At 36.4% G+C, this 17096-nt stretch overlaps 2 long non-coding RNA genes across 2 annotated transcripts in view; both read left to right on the top strand.

The window, feature by feature from the left end:
- LOC150040507 (uncharacterized) overlaps positions 1 to 17096 on the top strand; it is a 145605-nt gene that overhangs the window by 57344 nt on the left and 71165 nt on the right. The gene's annotated exons all lie outside the window — the stretch shown is intronic.
- Positions 1 to 17096, top strand: part of LOC150040508 (uncharacterized) — a 104390-nt gene that overhangs the window by 41180 nt on the left and 46114 nt on the right. The gene's annotated exons all lie outside the window — the stretch shown is intronic.

Raw genomic sequence — 17096 nt, 5'->3', positions numbered from 1 at the left:
GACAGCAGGGGCACATCTTAAAGGACCCTAGTGTTTTCTTTGTTAGTTTCTGATTGTTGCTAGCTAGCAGAGCCAGGGATTTCTCCCTTTACCAATAGGAGTTACATAGTATCCAAACCAAGCCTGCACCTGGCCCAGGCCTTTCAGAAAACATTTGGACATTTCATAAGCACCAACTCCTAGCTTAATTTACTCTCTAGCCTGAGAACAGAGCAGAACTCTTGTGATCTAGCAACAGATCCTGTTACTACAAATTGAAAAGAGAAGTCCTGAAATTCCTCCCTTTACAAACCCAGGATATCCGGACTCAAATATATAGGAGCCCATACTTTCTTCACTCCCTCAACTCCAAATCTAGATATGCTACAAAGTTGCAGGTTTGGCAACAGTGTTCAGGATTTTCGTGTCTCCCTCTTTTGCAAAGTAGTCATTTGATTAGCACTGCTTGTTTTCACCTTAACTCCTGTTAGGGCCTAGACTCCTCATGCTGAAGAAACAAGGTCACCATTAGATAAGGCCTTAGCCTCCCAGAGACTCTCCAGGAGGAAATGAGCTGCTCAACTTTATACTTCTGATTACCGTGTCTAGGAATTAAGAACAGAATCTGTAGCCGTGTGAAAGCCTCTCTTTTATGGATTGACCTAGAAAAACCTCTCCTTGCTTCTTAGCTGATTTAGGATTCCATCCTCCCGGACAAAAGTTTTGCTCATGCAAGATTCTTCCCTTCCAGAGATCTTCCAGGCAAACGTGAGGGCAAGTCACATTAGGCCAAGGCTGTCTGGCTTCTGGGAAAACTGACAACATTGTCAGAATTATATGCATCACACTGTTTTCCCCCTGAAATACTGAGAATTGAATTAAGAGCCCCTGGCTTGTTCAGCATGGTTGCTTGGCAGGTGATCTACCACATAATCCACACCTCCAGGAGGTCATTTTGCTGTGTATTTTCAGGAGGGAGTTCCATGAATGGAATTTTCTGCCTAGGTTGGCTTTGAACTCTGACTCTGGATCTCAGCCTCCTAAGTGTAGACACGATTATAAGACAGAGTCACGTGCACATGGCCAAAATGGTACTATGCTTGTTCCTCAAATAGAGCTCATTCAGAGCCTTCCCTCTACTCAATTAAGGTTATCTACCTTAAATCAGTGCTCTCATACAAGAGAAGGATGTCTGTGTGACTTCCACTGCTGGGGGCATTCTAAGGTTAAGAGCTGTCTTTATCATAGACTGGAGTCTCATCACTTCACCACTATTCAGGGAGGATTTTTCTTCTTTTTTGTGTGTGTGTGTCGCTACTGAAGAGTATTATCTCAGTCTCATATTCTCATGTGGATTTAAAAAAAAAAGTTTTGCCAGTTCTGGACTTAAGCTCAGGGCTTGAGCACTGTCCTTGGCTTTTCTCAAGGTTAGAGCTCTATCACTTGAGCGCTTGAGCCATAGCACCATTTCTTGCTTTTTTTTTCTGTGCATGTGGTACCAAGGAATCCCGGGTCTTTGTGCATACTAGGCAAGGACTCTACCACTAGGCCAAACTCCTGGCCCTCTCAAGTGGATTTTTGCTGGTACCATACCACTTGAGCCACAACTTTACTTCTAGGTTATTGGGTTTTTTTGGTTACTTTGAGAGTCTCAGGGATATTTCTGCCTGAGTGACATTACACCAGGATGCTTAAATCTCAGCCTCTTGAATATTTAGGACTATAGGTGTGAGCTGCCTGTGCTTTGCTTTGATTTTTGTTGTCCTAGATTAAAAGCTTCTTGGAAAAGGTCACATCACTGCGAACTCTTGAAAAGTTGTCTCTTCTTCAAACTTGTCCCAGGCTGCTGCCATATAAAGCAGGAAGCCCAGAACAGGTGGTGCTGAGCTGTTAGAGAAAATTGATGCCGATATATTCTCTCTGATAGCCAATGTTGGGTGTGACTATCTTTTATTACTTCTCTTTCGTGGAAAGGAACTGTCCAAGGTGGTTGTGTGATCTTTAAATCTGGTTTATTTTTCATTGTAGACCAGCTTGGTCATATTAACTATGTATACTTATTTGCTTGTTTATTTATTTGTTTTACTTGGTGTAGCATTTTCATTGTTTCAGCTAAGTGCCTAATTCAATCTTTAGGTAGAGAATCCTTTTAGTGCTTTAGGTTGCCCTAAGAGAGAGGTGATGCTGGCTTTTTATTTATGTTGTTAATGATATCATGTTTTACAATAAGAATAGATGGAAAAGAAGTTAAAAGACTCAAGGTCTGCCTCAGGCGAAGGACAGTGAGCTGCAGAACAATTCAGAATGGGAGCCTTCTCCTACTCTCTGTTAACTGCTCTTTGAACCTGAACATATTAAAATTGAAGACAAAGTAATTGCAACTAAACAAAATCTTTTCTTCTTTTTTGTTTCTTTTTTATTTTATTGTTGGGATAATGTATAGAAGGGTTATAGTTACATTTGTCAGTAGGTTCATTACTTCTCACACATTGTTACCCCTTCTCATGTTTCCCCCTCCCCCCTCCCCCCTTTGCCTCTCCCCACCCCTATCAATCATCTCGTTTTCCCCCTTCCATTCCTTATTTCAAATAAAGAAATAAACGTGTATACAACATACCAGGTAACAAAGTCAAATACAGTAACAATATGATATTGACCAAAGGGCAAAAAAAGAGAAGAGAAATAACATAGTACATTAAGAACAACAATCACACAAGATAAACAATAAATTCATTTCATTTAGACTCATCCTATATAACTTTATGTACGTAGATTTTGAGCTATTGTAATCCTTTGCTAGGAAAGTACTAAAATTGTACTAATTATTACAAATGAGGGAAACTATTGAACCATTGTTTCTTTTGGTCTGGCTTACCTCGCTTAATATGATTTTTTCCAAATTTTTCCCTTCTTTCTCTTTCCTTCTTAAATTCCCCCTCTTTCTTTCTTTCTCTTTCTTTCTTTCTTTCTTTCTTTCTTTCTTTCTTTCTTTCTTTCTTTCTTTCCCTCCCTCCCTCAGCCAACCCTTCCTTCCTTCCTTCCTTCTTTCCTTCTTTCCTTCCTTCCTTCCTCTCTTCCCCCTTCCCCTCCCCCATCCCTTTCTCCCTCTCTTTCTTTCTCTCTCCCTCTCTTTCATGATCTCTTTCTTCTTTTATCTATCTTTCTTGCTCTCTCTTTCTCTCCTACCTACCTTCCCCCCTCCCCCTTCCTTCCTTCCTTCCTTCCTTCCTTCCTTCCTTCCTTCCTTCCTTCCTTCCTTCCTTCCCTCCCTCCCTCCCTCTGTCCCTTCCTTTCTTTCTTTCTTTCTTTCTTTCTTTCTTTCTTTCTTTCTTTCTTTCTTTCTTTCCTTCTTCCTTTTTTCTTTCTTGCTGGAACTCTGAGTCAAGGTATTGTCCTTAAGCTCTTTGTGCTTAAGGATATCACTGTACCACTTTAGCCACAGCACTAATTCCATTTTTTTCTGAGTAAGATGTTGAAGATAAGAGTCTCACAGATTTTCATTCCCAGGATAACTTTGAACCGTGACCCTAATGTCTCAGCCTCCTGAGTAGCTAGGATTTTAGGCATGAGTTACTGGCACCTAAAATTTTATTAAGCAAGAAAAATTGTGCGACATGTCTCTGTTATAAAATGTATTTTATAGTGTGTTTGTTTATTGTTCCTAAGTTAAATAGAAGTCTAACTCAAAGTTTTTTTTTAAAATTTTACAGTACTGGGATTTGTTCTTGGTATCTCATGTGCTATCCCACTTGTCCTTTATAACTAATTCCTTTTTCATTAGCTACTTTATTAGTCATCTCATGAACATAGCTTGATGAGAAAGCCACTACATCTAGCTTTATTTGTTTAGATGGGGTTTTGCTAACTTTTTTCCCTTGTCTGGCTTTGAACTACAAGTCCCCAGATCTCTGCTTCTGGAATAGATGAAACTATATATTTGAGTCACTATGCCATCCTAAAACTATTAGAATTCTTTTGGTGCAGTAAATCAGTATGTACTCCATAGTGGAATTCAAATTTAGGATCCTTTTCCATGAACCCATTATAGGAATGAGCCACCATCCTAGTTTGCAAGGGTTTTGACTGTGCTAGCATAGAATTCTAGGATAAGAGCATAGAACATATTTCACTGTTATTTCAGGTGGATATTTTCTGTTTTCCTTCATAATTCCAAAATTATGAGCATGTTTTTCACTGAAACCTCATTTAAATTACCCCCCCGTACTGTGCAATATAAAATTTCTTAAAGCACCATACCCTCCTGCCTCAGAACATTTATATTTAACACTGACACATAGAATTTCTACCTTTTTTAAACTTTCCTATTTTTTACTTTGGCCTTTAGATCTGAGAGATAATTTAATCATCTTTACTACAGTTTTATTTTGGGGGTCATGGGGCTTTTTTGTGTATGTGGGACCGAGGAATCAAACCCAGAACTTTGTGCATGTTAGGCATGGATTCTACCACTAGGCCATGCTCCCAGCCCTTTTTCTTTTATTTTAATAATGACTAGTTCTGAATGTGGAGTAAGTAGTGTATGTTTCTACAGAGGCCACACACAGAAGAAAGTGTCTTGGAAAAAACAATGGCAGAAAATGGAGAGAGAAACTCTGAATAATGATTCAGAGATACCTGTAGAAGTCTAAAGGGATACAGGGAAAAACATTCATTTTTCCCATTTGGAAAAATGAATGTTCAAATAAATTTGCAAATTAATATGATCCAAAACCTTAATCTTATAGTTTGAACCAGGCAATTAAAAGTATGTTGGTCTCCAGGCCGGGAGTTTGGCCTAGTGGTAGAGTGCTTGCCTAGCATGCACAAAGACCGGGTTCAATTCCTTGGTTCCACATACACAGGAAAAAGCCAGAAGTGGTGCTGAGGCTCAAGTGGTAGAGTTCTAGCCTTGAGAAAAATCCAAGGACAGTCCTCAGGCCCTGATCTCAAGCCCAGGACTGGCAGAAAAAAAAGTGTGTTGGTCTGATCAAGTTATTTTCCTAAATAATATATTCCTAAACATTATTACATGCAAGGGAAATTGGATGATTTCTAAAAGTATCTGACACTTTTAAAAAAAAAGCATATGGATAACGAATGATTGTTGTCCTTAATGTACTATGTTGTCTCTCATCTCCTTTGCTGTCCCTTGGTTATCTCGTATTGTTATAGTATCTCACTTTGTTATCTGATATATTGAATTTATTTGTATTTGGTTATTTGAAATTTGATAGGGAAGGGGGAAAACCAAGACGGGTAGGGGGTGTGGGGGGGAGGGAAATGGGTACCAAGACATGTGAAAGGGTATCAATGTATGTGAATTAATGCACCTTCTATCTGGCAAATATCATGTAACCCTTTTACTAATTACAATATAAAAAGGAAAAAAAAGCATATGGATACCATATTTAGAACTATATTTATTGTATCTCCTTGATAATTTTAGTGTTCTTAGGTTTCTATATCTCCCAGTGGAATAAAATGCATGAATTTATATATATATATACATATATATATATAGTATTCCTTAGTAATATTCTAGCTAATAAAGATGTTAAATGTGACCACTTTCGAAATGTGTTCTTCCATGTCTTTTAGAAATGTCTCTTCAATTGACTTTCAGTAGGTTACTATTTCTCTCTATAACATTTAGATAAGTATATAACTTTAGAATGTTATAAAAGTATTTACCAGAGAATTGGAGCATAAGTTTAAGATTTTGCTAGAAGTCTTTGCAGTTGAAAATATATCTATAGAGCTACCACTGGTGTTAAGAAACTACTTCAAAATTTAGAAGTATGTAAACCACATACTATTTGTTTGTTATAGGAAAAACAACAAAATTAAAAGATCTCAGTAGTGAATTTCCATCTTTGAAAGTGCCAGTTTCCTTTTACAGGGTACATTTTATATTCTCTCTAAAAAGTTTTTATATTTTATAGGAAAAGCTCCTTTAAAAATATTAGCATTCATTGTTTAAAATGATTGTTGAATAGAAGCAAGAAAATAAGGAAAACAACAGACAAAACCAACAATATATTTCACCACTCTAAGACATGTGTTGTTCTTAAGCTATTTTTTTTTTCGGTTTGTTTGTTATTAGGCAATTTGGAAGACGTTGTAAATTCAGCTTGGCATGCACAAACTACCCTGTGAACAATAACAGCATCATACCTCCTAGTTATTTCTTTTCAGTTTGCAGATGGGTAAAGCAACGCAGCCCCAAGAAAAGAATGCTGCTCTTGAAATTACTCCTTCCTACTTTTCTTCATCCATTGCTTTGATTGCTACAAGGCTTTACTTAAGCTGTTGACAATGATTCTTCTTTTAAGAAAGACCCCATGGGAAGAAAATAGCAAAAAAATTACATAGGATATTCAAAGAGTAAAAATTAAGGAACCAGTAATCCACCATCAGAATTTGAACTTCTGGTTTTGTCAGTGATTGACAGAGAACATCTGGTGTACAGTGCAATTTTCCCCAAACTTAACATCTATTAAACATACAATGGCCAAATGGCCTACATACACTTCATATTTATTTAATGAGCTGCCTTCTTTGTGACACTTCTGACTGAAAGCTAGAGGTCTAGATAAAGTGATGGTGACCTAGAGAGATGAGGCTTTAAGATCTGAGTTATATCAAATATTTATTTAAGCCAAAATTGATAGCTCTAAGGGTTCCCTGGCTTCAAATTTCTGATTGATGATACCTATAGGTCAGTTATATGAAAAAAAACTTGGAGATAATAGAGTTAACCAAAACTATCTTTTTTAATGAAAAATTCCACTGAGTATGTGAAATACAGAATATTATCAAACAATGGGCAAAAGATACAAGAATTATTAAAATGAAAAGGAATAAATGTTGCTGAAACTAACGAGCTTAATTTTATAGAATCATTTTTTCAGGAAGTCATTCACATACTATTGGGAAAACATGTCTTTGCATGTTTTGAAGGGAGTGGGATGAGAAATAGAAACAGTGGAAATAGGCCCAACGGGTACGGAAATGGGAATAGCGGGTTCTTTCTAGTCTCTGAGAGTACTTTATAAGGGAAGTATTGGATGAAAGGACGTGGGATTTTCTTTAAAAATACAGTAAAGAGCAGGGTGCTGATGCCTCACGCCTCTAATCCTAGCTACTCAGGAGGCTGAGATCTGAGGATGGTGATGTAAAACAAGCCCAGGCTCTAAAGTCTGTGAGACTTTTACCTCCAAATAACCATCAGAAAACCGGAAGTAGTGCTGTTGCTCAAGTGGTGGATCACTGAAGAGCTCAGGGACAACGCCCAGGCCCAGAGTTCAAGCCCTACGACTGATAAAAAACAACAACAACAACAACAACAGCAGCAGTAACAACAACAACAAAACTAGAGTAATGCTAATCCATTTTTTTTTGTTAATAAAAAATCACATGGGGGACCAGGAACTTGGCCTAGTGGTTAAAGTGCTTGCCTAGCATGCATGAAGACCCGGGTTCGATTCCTTGGTACCACATATATAGAAAAAGCTGGAAGTGGTGCTGAGGCTCAAGTGGTAGAGCTCTAGCCTTGAGAAAGTCCGAGGACAGTGCTCAGGCCCTGAGCTCAAGCCCAGGACTGGCAAAAAAAAAATCACATGGGTAGTTTTGTTTCTTTTTTTAAAAACTGGATTTTATTTTCAGCTGTGCTTTTAATTTGAACAATTGTTTAATCTTTCTGTCTCCCTCAGTTTATCCATCATCAAAATGAGAAAAACAGCCTTTGCCTATATCCAACAAAAATCCAGATTTCATATTGGAGATTATTAATAATGCAAAAGAAGCTTTCTAATCTAGATTTTGACAAGGAAATCTCAAGTGATTGTGTTCAGAAATCTAAATTTGGAGGCACACTGTCATGGACAATGAGAGCTTGTTAACACTTCATTAAGAAGGGTTAAATTCTTGAAAACTAAGTTTTTCCTGGAGATAAAATGCATTTTCTACTTAAATTCAAATGTACTCATCAGAAGGCCATAGTTATCTTGGGATTTACATTAAATGTTTTAGTGATCACATTCAGCTGCCAAACTTTCCTTCTGTAATGAATATTTTTAAGCTAACTGTGGACATTCATTAAAATATAGACTTCAAATTGTCCAAATGATGTCAGAATGTATGAAATAAAAATGTTAGTTGAAACTTTGCTAAGACAGTATAAATATTTAGAATTCTTAGTGGGTAAAGGTAAAGTCAGGTTTTGGGTCACATATGATATTCTTTTTCCATGCATTTGAAGGTCTTCCTGTATTATTTATTTCCTTCTTTTCACTTCTGTACTTATAACTAAGTTTCCTTATAGCCTTAACTACAACTGAAAAGTATTATCTGTAGGTTCTAAATATTGATTATATGTAGAGTGTTATTCAAATGAATTCTTAGTAGGAACACAGAAGTTTAGTTTCTTGATATCCAAAACCTCTAAAAGAAATACACAAAGACCCTTCCTGTAGGAGAAGACAGCAAAGGCAGAGAGACAACTGCATATTTTGGAATGTGCTGCAACTCAGAGGTTAATCCACTTTACTGGCTATAATAATAGATAGGATTCTGTTTCCATAGCTATCCTTTTTCTATTTTACATCTCTAGAGACGACTTTATGTACGTGCTTTAATGCCAGTATAGGAACTTGTCTTTCAACTGTAGACTATTTTTTAGAGGCACATTCTGTTTGCAATAAATTGGATAGAGAGTACATACAGTTCCCATGCAACCTCTATCATCTCCCTCCCTCCAATTTCCCCAGTAACTTCTGGCATTGATGTGTTACATATATTGCATTAAGTGAACAAATATTGTATATTATTATTGAGTAAAATTCATAGTTAAGGAAACATTTTATATTAATTGACTTCGTTGTTATTACAGAGGTGATGTACAGAAGGATTACAATTACATGAGTCAGGTAATGAGTATATTTCCTTTTTTCATATATTTTTATTGTAATTAATAGAAGGGTTACATTATATTCTCCAGGTAGAAGGTGCATTAATTCACATACATTGATACCCTTTCTCATGTCTTGGTCCCCATTTCCTTCCCCCCCACGCCCACCCCTCATCTTGTTCCCCACCCCCTTCCCTATCCAATTTCAAATAACCAAATACAAATATATCCAATATATCAGATAACAAAGTGAGATACTCTAACAATATAAGATAATGAAGGGACAGCAAAAGAGATGAGAGATTTTGTACAGTGTTTCTATTCCTTCATTCTCTCCCAGTACCCCCACCCCATGTCTACCCACCTGTTTCATAGTTCACTTTTATCAGTGTCTACTGAGCTCCCTGCTGCCCTTTCCCAGCCCTTCTGAAGCTGTGCACTTGAATATGGCATACATAAGGTAAAGAGGACAATCTCATAAAAAAAACAAAAGCTAAAAAAGGCAGAAAAAATTAAAGAGGAAGTCTCTTGTTTTCATATTTTGGAGTGCATTTCAGTGTGTATATTATTTTATGTAAATATGAATAAGCACTTAGGCATTGTGCCTTGGTATTTCTTGATTAAGAGTATCCTCTTTTCATATCACTGTGTGTGAATTATGAAAGAAAAGAGTTATCTGGAATCACCAACAGTGTTGTAGTGATCCCTCCTGGGTGTATGGAAGATTATTAATTATTGATTCACTCTCTATAGATCCATGTCTCTTTAGAATATCTATTTCTCCCTTTGTAGGTTTTGGCATGTTGTCTCTTTCAATGAATTGGATTATTTCATCTAAGTTATCAAATTTGTGGGTAGTCATTCAAAATATTCATTTACCCTTTTAATGCTAATGGAGCAGTAACAGTGATCTCTTTTATTTTTGGTATTATTAACTTTAAAGTTTTTAAATTTTATTGTTCTTTTCAAAGTACTAGGTTCTGGTTTCACTGATTTTCTTCCTTATTTTTCTTGTACTAATTTCAATGATTTCTGTGTTGACTTTTATTATTTCTATGCTTCTTATTTTGAATTTAATTTTCTCATCTTTCATCTAGTTTACTAAAGTGAAAGCTTAGATTGCTGTTTCCAGATCACTCTTTTCTATCAGATGCTATAAATTACCATCTAAGAACTTTTTTCTCCTGTATCCTACTAGTTTTGGTATGTTTTATTTTTAACAAAAACACTTCATTATTCTTTTGATGTGTATTCTTTTAAATTTTTCATAATTTGTTTTATGGACTAGAATGTATCCTGTTCTTGTGAGTATGGGTTTCAGATTAATGTGTATTCTGCTCTTGTTGGTTTGACTATTCTATAAATGTCAATTAGATGCTGTTGGTTGAATGAATTCAACTATATCCTTGTTCATTTTTACCCATGGCAACTCTTTTTTGAGACAAATTCTATTTATTTTTTCCATATACTTTTATGGTGATTAATAGAAGGGTTACATTATATTCACCAGATAGAAGGTGCATTACTTCACATACATTGATACCCTTTCCCATGTCTTGGTCCCCATTTTCCTCCCCCGACCCCCACCTCTCATCTTCCCCCCCCATCCAGTTTCCAATAACCAAATATGCATATATCCAATGTATCAGATAACAGGGTGAAATATGAGATAACAAAGGGACAGCAAAAGAGATGAGAGATAACATAGTACATTAAGGACAGCAATCACTCATTATATGGCTTTTGTTTCTATATCCTTGAGGTCCTTTCATTTAGCATACTATATGGCCTTATGTATCTAGGTTTTGATCTATTGCAGATCTCTGATAGTAGAGCCCAAGGTTTCATTTGATAAAAATGTTTCTTATGAGGGCTGTTTTATCTAAAATTAATAAAGCAACTTCAAATCTCCCTTTCTTTTCCCTTTTCTATTTTCTTTTTCTTATTTTTTTGTCAGTCGTGTGGCTTGAACTCTGCACTAAAGCACTGTCCCTGAGCTCTTCAGCTCAATGCTAGTGCTCTATCACTTTAGCCGCAGTACCACTTTTGGTTATCTAATAATTAATCCGAGATAAGGGTCTCAGGGACTTTAGTGCCCAGGCTTGTTTAACTACAATCTTCAGATCTCAGCCTCCTGAGTAGCTAGGAATACAGGCATGAGCCACCAGCACCAGCTTCCAGATTTCTTTTGATGTGTGTTTCCATGCTGTTTCTTTCTCTTTCCTTCTACCTTAAATTCGTCCTTTTATATTCAAAGTGCCTTTCTTACAAAAATATCTAATTGGGTTTTAGTTTGCTATCTAATTTTATAATCCATCTTTTCTATTTACATACAACATTTACAGTATCTATAATTTTATTATATTTGCAACTTACAATATTTACAATTTAAAACTTATATTTACAATATTTATAGCTTTTCTGTTTCTTTTTTTTTGCCAGTCCTGAGCTTGAGTTCAGGGCCTGAGCACTGACCTTCGACTTTCTCAAGATTAGAGCTCGACCACTTGAGCCTCAGCGCCATTTCTGGCTTTTATATGTATGTGGTACCAAGGAATTGAACCCAGGTCTTCATGCATGCTAGGCAAACACTCTACCAGTAGACCAAACTCCCAGCCTAACTTTTCAATTTTTGCCCTATTCTTTGTTCCTCTGTCTTACATTGTATTTTTATTTAAATTTTATGTAAATCGTAGTCTTTCCTATATTAGCATGTTGGTTTTGCCTGAAAATTTAGTGGTAAAACAAAGGACAAGATAACAATGCTCAACAAGAAATGTACTCATTACCTTACATAACTGTAAGACATAACTGGAACCCCTCTGACATCACCTTTACAATAAAGAAAATCTTAAAAAATAGCGGAAGATATAATGTATACAATATAAAATTACAATGACTCCAAGTCCACATTTCAGCAATATTTTTTGGTGTTTTTGAACCTGGTGGTGCTCCTGAAGTTAAAGTTGAGTGATTATGGGGAGCTCAAAACTTATGATACAACCCAGCATAGCATTGATTATACGTCAAGTGTGCTAGAGTACTACTACTGAGATTTAGGCTGCTAGCCATCTTTTTTTTTTAAATTTAGCAAAGATTTATTTAGGAAAGTAGGGAAAGCTAGAAGAAATAGCAATAAGGAGCACCATCCCCAATTCCTAACACCTTAGAGGTTGGATTAAGTCTCTCACTACATCTGTTTTAGTAGACTGTCCTTCTCAGGCTGAATGACTTAGAAAATCCTGCAACCTACCCCCCCACCCCACACCAGACACTGACACCATTATTTTCTCTGGCAATGAAGACAAAGAGAGTAACCTCTAAATTTCAGTTTTTTATTTCTCTTTGTCTTTCTTGTGAGCAGATAATCAAGTTTTAAAGGAAGCTTAAAAGTTGTTGTTGCCACTTGAAATTACAATGGTCTGATAGTAGCCTGAAGTAGAAACTCATTTTCAAGTTTAGTCTTCTCTACCTCAATGGGTACATCAATTTTACTATGTATAGTACATGTGAAAAGTCCATTTTTGTCATTGGTGCTGTGGCTCAAGGGGTAGAGTGGTGGTCTTTAGCTGAAGAATTCAGGGATAATACCCAGGCCCAGAGTTCAAGTCCCATGACTGACAAAAAACAAACCAACAAAACAGAAACAAAAACCCAAAAAAGCATTTTGGGGTCAAGAGTTTGGCCTAATGGTAGAGTGCCCGCTAGCAAGCACGAAGATCCAGGTTCGTTTCCTCGGTACCACATACATAGAAAAAGACAGAAGTGGTGCTGTGGCTCAAGTGGTAGAGCCCTAGCCTTGAGAAATCCCAAGGACAGTGCTCAGGCCTGAGGTCAAGCCTAAGGACTGGCAAAAAAGTCCATTTTTACTATTTTGGTGAATTGAATATCTGCCCCAAACTATATGTTTTTGCTTAAAGGAATCTAAAGATAAAATGTCTGCAGTTAGTCTAGTAACTGTCTACGTTCATGCTCTGTTGGATCTCCTTTTACAGACTAGTAATATCATCTAGCATTAATTCCATAGCTTCATAGCCGAAGTTGTTCATTCAAATATAGTTTAAAGTTTTAATTTGAAGTTGTTTGAATCACATTTTTTTTAAAACTTCATGTCAGGCCTTAGTAACAATTTTGACATTTGGGTTGGGTCTGAAAAGTGTGGAGCAGATCTGACTCTGACCTTATTCCTCTCTTTAAAGCTTTCTCTTTTATGCTTTCGATCTTACTTCTGTGACTAATACTGAAGATTCTCTGGATATGGCAGCACCCAATCGATGATCTGCTCAGTAGAAGCCACTAAAACTATGCTGTTCCCTAACAGGGAACAGGCTTCAAAGTAGCAAAACATCCTATCATCTCTTGCTGTTAAGGTAACCTCATCAACATTCAGCCCCCTTTAGAAGGCTACTGGCAAGATTTCTCTAACCATGTAACCTTTTCTGTGACTTAATGGAATCTAACACATTTTGCTCAAGTTAAATAACTCTTGGAGAAAGGTAAAGGATGAAATAGAAGATTTGAAGGAATTGTGTAAATCAACTAAGCATTTGAATTTTTCCAACTTTCAGCATGTCTAGATAGCACTCTACACAACATGAGTACTGATAAAAAAATTACTAGAAGCAGCTTGACTGCTCAATCCCTAATGTGACTACCCTCAGGATAGATAGACATATGAATCTGATTACAAATTTATAGAAGCCAAGAAGTCCTCTGCCATCTACAGTATCGGTAGAGTAATTTAGCCTTTATGCAGTGTGGAATGGAACTTAGTATATTATTGGTTCTCAAATCTAAAAGCCCCAGAACCTAAAGCTTTGATGTCTGACTGCAGGAGATGGCTATCCTAACTCTGAAAGAAAGTGATGATTTACTAATTCTCTTTCTTTTTGGTCCATGGGAGCTCTGAATTGGTTGTATGGTGACTGCCCACAATGATGATGGTGGACTTTCTTTACTCAATTTACTAATTCAGTGGTGATCCCTTCTAAAGACACCCTCATGGATATCTCCAGAAATAGCACCTTATCACTTTGAGTATTTATTAATCCAATTATGTGGACATTACCTACAAGTAAATGTCACTGACACAGATGAGAGCTCAATTCTGATAGATTTTCTTCTGTACTCCTTGCTGTTACTTCTCTATCCATTCTTGCTATGAAGAAAGTGGAGGGTTAACTTATGGTATATTGATATGAGTTGTAAATATTGGAACAGATGTCCAGAAAGGATTTTACGAAAAAAAAGGCTTTTGGGGGGAGCTCAGTGTTAAAAAGCTGCACATAGTATGCAAGAAATCCTGAATTCTCTGTGGTGCCTTCAAAATTAAAAAAGAAATATTTTGCATTTTGAATTACATATCCATTCTCTGTGATTTTCATAAATTTCTAGTGAGCACTTTTAGGTGTGTATGAATTCCTTATATAGATTTTCAGAATCAAATGCCAATCTAAGTGCTTGTTCCATTTCCCAAACTAAGCTAAGTAAAGCATAACAAAGAAGATAATACAAGGGCCTATTTATTGAATGGATTTCAGTTTTAGCAAGATCTCATGTCAGCTTTTCTAGCTTAATTTATCCAGTCTTTCCTGTTGGTTACCTGAAACAGGTCACATTTGAATATAAGACTGAAAGACATGCTGGTTCCTCCGTAGATGGTTATCATATTCTATTAACAATATATGTGCTGCCTGTAGATGTCACCATACCCTTATAATTCTTTTCAGTAACTCAGCCACCACCCCATCTCGCCACTGCCCTAAATGTTACAGGGAGGAATATAGGAAAGAAGGTTGAATTTGTCATCTAAACAGAGAACTGGAAAGCAATGTTTTTTATAAACCAGACGATAATATGTGGATAGAGGAAAGTATTTTAAGGATTGTTTAGCTGTATTTACGATCTTTATTTTAGTAGTCAATTGGTTAACCTTTTTAGGTTAGACAGAGTATCTAACCAAGAATGTGGTTCTATCATCTCTCTTTTGTGCTTTATTTACAATGATTTTAAGCACTTAGAATGCAGACAGCCAAAACAATGTTTCCAAAACTCTCTTTTCTTTGCATTAGATCTTAGTAGACTTAAAGTAAAACAGATTTCTAGTTTTTTAGAAAGAGAATATAAGCCAGCTTAAACCTGTGACTTTAGCTACCCAGGACACTAAGATCTGAGGACACCAGTTAGCAGTCAGCCTGGGCAGGAAAAGCTGTGGATACTCTTTTCTCCAATTAATCACCAGAAAGCTGGAAGTGGGGCTGTGGCTCAAGTGGTAGAGTGCTGTGAGTAAAAAAGCTTAGGCACAGTTCCCAGGTCCCAGGTTCAAGCCCCAGAATTGATACCAAAAAGAGAGAGAATATAAAATTGATACTTTCAGGGATTAATTAATACCAGAAGAAATATAAACAAATAGGTTAGGTTTTAAGAATGGGGATTTTGCTTTGGCAGCATTTTTGCCTGAGAATTATAACTGCCTAAACCTCGAAAACTACCTATTAGTGATTTGTTGTCTTCTCTTCCATGCAACAATGTGAAATGGTTTACATACAGGACAGGTACATACAGGACAGGGTTTTACATTTCAAACATTTATAATAACACTATACAAACTTCAACCTATCAAATAGGCCAGTTGCTGAAAGAATAAGACATTATTTGGCATGAATGCTAAGATTCTGAACATTTTCCTTCTTACACTGGGCTACAAAACTGTAGGCTAATAATTGGTTTATTATGTAATTATGCTGTTTTCATTAATTTGGTTTGGAGATTATTGAAAAGGTGGTGGTATTGTTATGTGCTTGAAGTTTAGGAATGGGGATTCAGGTTGTAAGTCATTTCTTTTTACAATATTTGGAGAGGGACCTTGTTTCATAGAGGGATATTTAATAAACTAGGCTTAAATCTGACTGGTTGGAAACACAGTATGGAAGGATAGAGATATATGTCATTTAGTTATTCCTCAAAGAGGAGAGCACATCTCTTCAGAATGGGTGAATCTTTCAGGAATTATGTGTAAAGTATTTTGTGTATGATTGCCGGGAGTTTGACCTAGTAGATTGCTTGCCTAGCATGCACAAAGACCAGGGTTCGATTCCTCGGTACTACATACCTAGAAAAATGCAAAAAGTGGTGCTAAGGCTAAAGTGGTAGAGCTCTAGCCTTGAGAAAGTCCAAGGACAGTGCTCAGGGCCTGAGCTCAATCCCAGGACTGGCAAAAAAAGTATTATGTGTATGAAGAAGTTCAAGAATTATTTTTGGAATCTCTAGAGTTAAATGCTAGAAGAAGGAAGAGAAACTTGAATAAACAGAAGATAATATTCTTGTGTTGGCCAAGAACAGAAAGTTGTCAAATAAAAGATTATGTTTCAAGAATGAATAATACCCATTGAAGGAACTTAGATAAATAAATAAAAACACACAATAAAAGCCTTTACTAAGTATTTTCAGAGGTATATAAGTGGTCTGACTTGCTATGATGATATAATACACTTGTCAGTTAGATTTTTGACAGTTGTATAAGTACTCGGTGGGGGTGAATGGTGTAAGAGGTGAAGAAGTGAAGAAATAGAAGTCACATGCATAGGGAAACTATTTAAAGGAAAGGTGATTTCTTAACAGATTGATTATGAAATGATAGTTTTTTACTCTATGTTCTTTGACTTCTTGATGTATGACTACTGCCTGGTATTTAGAGAAAAGTTTAATAAGAACTGAATAGTTGAGCGAAATAAGGAAGACATAATGCTCAAATCAATTATCCATAGTTTGTATTAAACTGAAGCAAATATTTATTTGGCTTGAAAGCATTAAACTTGATTATTGAGGGATATTGTGAGGACATTGTTATGGACTATAAAAGCTCTAATATTCTCAGAAGACAATTCAGATAAAACTTCTTTTTGTGTGTGTTTTTTGGTCCTGGGGCTTGAATTCAGGGCTTGGACACTGTCCTTGAGGTCTTTTGATCAAGGCTAGTGCTCTACCACTTGAGTCACAGCTATATTTCTGCCTTTTTTTTAAAGTAGTTTGTTGGAAGTAAGAGTCTTACATACCTTTTTTGCCCAGGCTGGCCTTGAATTAAGATCCTCAGATCTTAGCCTGTTGAGTAGCTAAGAATATTGGTGTGAGCCACTGATGCCTAACATACAAAAACTTCTTAGAATAGTTTCTTTATTGAGCCAGGCCACAAATGTAATTGATTTATTTG

This window comes from Megascapheus bottae, chromosome X, assembly GCF_031878675.1.
Source record: "Megascapheus bottae isolate mThoBot1 chromosome X, mThoBot2.hap1, whole genome shotgun sequence".
Classification (NCBI taxonomy): domain Eukaryota; kingdom Metazoa; phylum Chordata; class Mammalia; order Rodentia; family Geomyidae; genus Megascapheus; species Megascapheus bottae.
Note: the sequence above shows the minus strand (reverse complement) of the source record. Positions and strands in the feature narration are given on the sequence as shown.